Source organism: Haliotis cracherodii, unplaced genomic scaffold (genome assembly GCF_022045235.1).
Source record: "Haliotis cracherodii isolate W230 unplaced genomic scaffold, xgHalCrac1.p SCAF_10, whole genome shotgun sequence".
In the NCBI taxonomy this organism is placed as follows: Eukaryota; Metazoa; Mollusca; class Gastropoda; order Lepetellida; family Haliotidae; genus Haliotis; species Haliotis cracherodii.
In genome coordinates, this window is record NW_027266265.1 from 5,052,317 (window position 1) to 5,058,316 (window position 6,000).

A 6,000-nucleotide genomic window follows, 5' to 3' on the forward strand; every position below is an offset into this window, starting at 1 on the left:
AGAGACACTGTAGACAGTCTTCGGTAGAGACACTGTAGACAGCCTTCGGCGTGAGCGGGATCAGCAGGTAAGAGACACTGTAGACAGTCATCGGCGTGAGCTGGATCAGCAGGGTAGAGACACTGTAGACAGTCGTCGGCGTGAGCTGGATCAGCAGGGTAGAGACACTGTAGACAGTCATTGGCGTGAGCTGGATCAGCAGGGTAGAGACACTGTAGACAGTCTTCGGCGTGAGCGGGATCAGCAGGGTAGAGACACTGTAGACAGTCATCGGCGTGAGCTGGATCAGCAGGGTAGAGACACTGTAGACAGTCATCGGCGTGAGCTGGATCAGCAGGGTAGAGACACTGTAGACAGTCATCGGCTTGAGCGGGATGAGCAGGATAGAGACACTGTAGACAGTCATCGGCGTGAGCTGGATGAGCAGGGTAGAGACACTGTAGACAGTCATCGGCGTGAGCGGGATGAGCAGGGTAGAGACACTGTAGACAGTCTTTGACGTGAGCTGGATCAGCAGGGTAGAGACATTGTAGACAGTCATCGGCGTGAGCGGGATTTTGTAGTCAAATTTGCCTCACGCTCCACAACTGGAGAAATAACAGGCAGTAAATGGGGAAGTGGTCAGGACATTTGTGATTATAGGAAACTTCACTCAGCTGAAATTACAGATGACGTTTCACCTCCTAAAAGTGTACGAAATACTACTGACACTGATACTGAAAAAACTGTGCCTCACACAAGTGTTGGAAACCATACTGACAACATTAGATTTAATTTCTGGAATGTGTCTGGTCTGGTTTTATAAATTTTGTTATTTGTCAATTTTTAACTGTAACATTGCTACCCGATACAGATTTAAACACAGTGAATTTCATATATTCTTAAAATATGGTGAACGAATTTCAAAGTTCGGAAGACTGTCAGGTGGTGTTATAGTTCTGATCAGAAAACACTTTCTAGATATATAAAATGAACAGAGTTTTGTGAAAGCTGCATTTTCATATTTGTCGAAAAAGATATGTCTGGATCACGAAAAGATATGTTATACTCATGTGTTTATATATACCCTGAATTTTCAACTTGGTATAACGATCCATCACGTCAGTGTAAAAAATGGGCTATTATTATTGCAAGACAGTTTATGACACTAACTGAGTAAATGTGTGGATGTATATAATTTTGTTGGGAGGTGATTTTAACTCAAGAACAGGTATCGACGCAGATTTTGTTGAAGATGACATTCTAGAGTTTCTAGAGCGTCATGATAAATCTACGTGGATTTTTAGCTAGATAACATTACATTAAAGTGCTTCTCTGTTGACACCTTGGTGAACAGGTTTGGTAAATGCTTGTTTGAAATGTGCAGTGTTTAAACATTCATATCATGAATGGAAGATGCGGTCCAGATTCGACGATTGGAGATTACACTTTGATTGGAACGCGGGGAGTGAGCATTATAGACTATGTCATTTGTTCATGCGACCTATTTGACATTTGTAATAATTTTGACTTTTTATCACGCTCCGAATCTCCGTATCATCCTGTAACGATATGTCTCAGAACAGCGTATGTAACACGTTTACGAATGCTTCATTCAAATTTGTTTGGAAACAAGAGAGACGTGAAGAGTTCATTGGAAAATTATCAACAGATGATGAAGTAGAATTATTTTTAAAAAGCAGTAGATGCAGCATTGTCTTTTCTTAATGGCGGCGTGGAATACATTACTGAAGCCTTATGTATAGCTGCTGAAAATGTGAAGAAAAGGTCTGGCAATACTAACTACAAAGTGAGTGAGTGAGTTTGGTTTAACGCCGCTTTTAACAGTATTCCAGTTATATCACGGCGTGTCAGCTTAATGTGAGAGGAAAGCCCGAAGTGATGCAGGTCTTAGACGTTTACCACTTCGGTGAAACCCACGAGCACGGGTATGGTGCTGACAAACCTAGAAACATAATCGGGGCGAACCAGGATTCGAACCCACAATCATAGATTTCTGGCGTGCCCCAGGAACGCAACCCTGCACAGCGAATCGCGGCGCCTTAGACGACTGTGCCACCCGTGCCCCCCTAACTACAAAGAGCCATGGTATGATATCGACTGTGAGTCTTTAAAGATGCAGATGTTTGAATATACACACACGCAAAAGAAACGCAAGTGGTTTTAAGCAAATAGGTAACAAACACGGAACCATAAATTGATACGAGTTTTAGCATGTAGTGAAGCCTGATGGTGTTATCAATATTTTTGTTTGCATTTTGGAAGCCCCGAGTAAAAACGTCACGACTGTCACGAAGTGTAGTGGGTATAAAACTGTGGCCGATTCTTTGACCTACCACTCCTTGGTCAACAATGCCACGCCTAACTCAAATTCAGAGAAACCAGGCTATCGGACGTTTGGAAGCTGGAGAGTCTGTCCAAGATATTGCCCGTCATTTCAACGTTAACATAACCACAATTTACCGTCTCCTGCATCAATACAATGCTACACAGACCACAGATGACCTTCCTCGGAGCGGTCGTCCTAGGGTCACCACACCTCGACAAGATCGGCAGATTACCCGTCAACACCAGCGACATCCGTTCCTAACTGCAAGTGAAAGTGCTCGACAGACCATAGGAACACATAATCGACACATTAGCCGGGACACTGTGATCCGACGTCTCCTTTCCAACAACCTCAGATGTCGCCGACCCGCATGTCGGCCTGTATTCCAACCACGGCATCGACAAGCACGACTTCAGTGGGCACAGGGTCATCACAATTGGCGTAATCGTGAGTGGAGGCGTGTCATCTTCTCTGATGAAAGTCGCTTTTGTGTCTCCCATGCAAACGGAAGATTCAGAATTGGGCGGCGTCGAGGTGATCGTTTCGCTGACAGAAACGTTGTGGAGGATCCATGGGGTGGACCTAGCATCATGATACGGGCAGGGATTGGACTTAATGCGAGACTTGGGCCCATGTGCTTTCTGAATGTTGGTCAAGGTCGGGGACACGGCTCAGCGGCATATCGACCAAGTGATCAGACCCCACGTTGTTCCATTTTTTGCACAACATCAACAACACTCGCCAGAGGTTCAAAGGCGTCTGCACAATGTGGGCCCAGTCCCTACAACTGCCGATGAACTACGCACAGCTGCTCTGGATGTGTGCAGGGGGGTCCCTAGCGCCTTCACAAATCGTCTGATCCACTGAATGTACAGGAGATGTGTGGCAGTGATCAATGCTAATGGTGGTCACACCAGGTATTGACTGACATTTGGGGTATTGACCCGAAACTGTGTAAGCCCTTAACATTTGAAAAATCAATTATGTCATCTGCCTTTTAATCCATTAAACTGTCTTCAGTCAAATTTTTGTCAATCTGGCCCTATTAGTATTTCTTGTCTTTACTGTTGAAAATAAATAACATGTAAACTGCATACGCGACTTGCGTTTCTTTTGCGTGTGAGTATACATTTAGGAGAAAAATGATTTGGCCTCAGTAGAAAACTATCACAGTGTTCGTAATTAAAGGTGTAGACGTAGGAAATCAGAGTATTATGAAAATAGCTGACCTTGTGGAACACAATATTCACGATTCGAAAGCATTTGGGGCAACAATTAAAGTTTTTTGGGGGGGAAACGGCACAAGGATATTAATAATATTAATATTAAGGACTGGTATGAGCATTTTAAAGAATTTACTTTCTACACCAGGTAGAGGGAGAATATTTTTTTTATTTGATGAATTGCAACCAGAACAATTAGATAATTCTGATTATCTAATACCACGAGAGGTACTCGATAGGTCAATAACACGTGCAGAAACCCTGGGGGTATTAACCATTTCAGAATGGAAAGTATTCTGGATATGATAACGTTAATGGAGAATTAATTAAAACTTCTACTGATATTCTTATTCCATACCTGGACCCGTTATTTAACAATATGCTAGAAACATCATCATTTCCCGAAGACTGAGTACTTGGCATTAATATCCCAAATCACAAACAACGTTCTGTGGATGACACAAATATATTTACTTATATCATTAATGAAAAGAAAAATATTTTCGACTGAGACTTTTCAGAAAGTTGATGAAGGTCAGTCATGTTTTAGAAGAGGGTACTCTACAATTGATAATTTATTTATGTTACGGTCAATAATACAAAGATATCGGACAAAAAGGGTGGAAGGTCATTGTGCTCTTTGTCAACTTATCCGGGTTTTTTTACTCTGGTATCTTTTCAAAGCGCATGCTCTTAGTAGTAAAATTGGTAAGTTGTTGTGCAATATGTTTCCTAGTGTAAAGGTTTGTGTCCGAAATAATGGTACTATATCTGATACCTTTGAAAGTAATGTTGGCGTGAAGCAAGGATGCATATTGTGTCCTTTTCTATTTTCATTCCGCAAATCCAAATACATTGTAATAATGGCATCCAGCTTCATCCCGAAACAGTAAAGATATTTCTCCCTTTATTTACCGATGATATAGTAATGCTTTCAAGCACAATACCTGATCTACAAAAACAAATTAATGAATTGGAAAGGTTTTGTCAAAAATGGGGTTGGTCGGTTAAACTTAATAAAACCAAAACTGTAGTTTGGGCACTTTATCTGAGAGAAAAATGGTATTACTAAGGAAATGAGTGGAATGCGTATCATCATATAAGTATCTGAGTGTGTTTTTTACAAACAGGCTGTCATGGTCTTTGCATGCAAATACTGCTGAAACGCTAGCAAAAAGATTTTAATTGGAATTCTTAAAAATATTAAAACCCTCCGGATGTTTCTTACACCATCTTTTTTGTTAAAATATTTGATACAAAAATAAGTACAATTTTACTACATGGAGCCTAGATTTGGGGTATTGAATTATATGATTCAGTGGAGAAACTACATCTCTATGCATGTTAGCGATTCCTTGGTGTTAAAACCTAGCACCCCAGTTTTAATGGTGTATGGAGAAAGTGGACGATATCCCTTACATATTTTTAATAGAGTAATTAAATATTGGTTAAGATTAATACATATGCAATTTGAAAGGTACCCGAAGAAATGTTATAATAACATGGCATATCATCAAACTTTATTAAATGTTTTTCGCAAACGTTGAAGGACATGTACATTCAGAATCGGCATCCGTCTCTTTCATTGTCTAGTACATTAACGTGTTATTCCTTTTTAAGAAGAGTTTTATTACTGAAAAGTATTTATTAAATAAACGTTATTAAATGCAGAGTACAACTTGTAAGATTGCGTTGCAGCTGAAATGAATTGTTTTTTTTGAGACTGGAAGATATTCAGGTATTCCACGTAAACACAGAATTTGTCAGTGTTGCAACTTAAACAATTCAGAAGACGAATATTATTTTCTTGGCCCTACATACACGGAGCTACGGCGTCAGTATTTTAAAAAGTTCAGAAATTCTCCTTCTCTTTTAAACTGTAGTGTACTCATGCCAACAGACAATGTCATACATTTGCGAAACTGTATATATTTTATGAATTTTAGAAAATCTGTTGGATAAACGTTTGTTTGTAATACAAGACACTCACTACTGGACAATGTGTAATGCACTATAGACCTGTGGCCTTTAAGTATGTGAAATAAAGATTGATTAACATTTGGATGAATATAGTGAGTGAGTGTGTGAGTTGGGTTTTAACGCTGCTTTTAACAGTATTCCAGTTATATCACGGCGTGTCAGCTTAATGTGGGAGGAAAGCTCGAAGTGATGCAGGTCTTAGACGTTTACCACTTCGGTGAAACCCACGAGCACGGGTATGGTGCTGACAAACCTAGAAACATAATCGGATTGAACCGGGATTCGAACCCACAATCATAGGTTTCTGGTGTGCCAAGGGATGCAACTCTGCACGGTGAATCGCGGCGCCTTAGACGACTGGGCCACCCGTGCCCCTGGATGAATATAGATGTGCCTTCTTATATACATGTATACTCATCGTAGATGATTGTAACATGCATAGAGAAAATTGATTAAAATGTGAGCAAT